The sequence below is a fragment of the Penaeus monodon genome, chromosome 20, assembly GCF_015228065.2.
Source record: "Penaeus monodon isolate SGIC_2016 chromosome 20, NSTDA_Pmon_1, whole genome shotgun sequence".
NCBI classification, from domain to species: Eukaryota; Metazoa; Arthropoda; class Malacostraca; order Decapoda; family Penaeidae; genus Penaeus; species Penaeus monodon.
Window position 1 is genome coordinate 38713040 of NC_051405.1, and position 327 is coordinate 38713366.

The following is a 327-nucleotide window of genomic DNA, read 5'->3' on the forward strand; positions in this document are numbered from 1 at the left end:
AACATTCCCATGTGTTTTCATTCCGTGCGTGTAATCTTGCGTGCGTTCGTTCATTTGAGAACACGATTAAGGAGGTTTAGCCCCTTTAAAGGACACGAATAAGGCGTACCTTAATAAGAGAGCGTACCTAAAGTGAGCAGTATTAAAGGGACATGTCCTTTTCATACGTAAGATCGTCTGGGCGAAGGAATGCAATACCTCCATACAGGTATTTCCACTTTAATGTGAATTCGTGGTTTACATTGCCTTTTTCAGGGATTTTTTTTTTTTTATGAATAGAAGACTTTAGTGTGCACTTTAGTGTTAACGTAGAGAGGCATTACAATA

General features: G+C 38.8%; 1 protein-coding gene across 1 annotated transcript in view; it reads right to left on the minus strand.

Moving 5' to 3' along the window:
* Nucleotides 1-327, minus strand: part of LOC119585807 (alkaline phosphatase, tissue-nonspecific isozyme-like) — a gene marked incomplete at its 5' end in the record, with an annotated part of 89217 nt that overhangs the window by 982 nt on the left and 87908 nt on the right.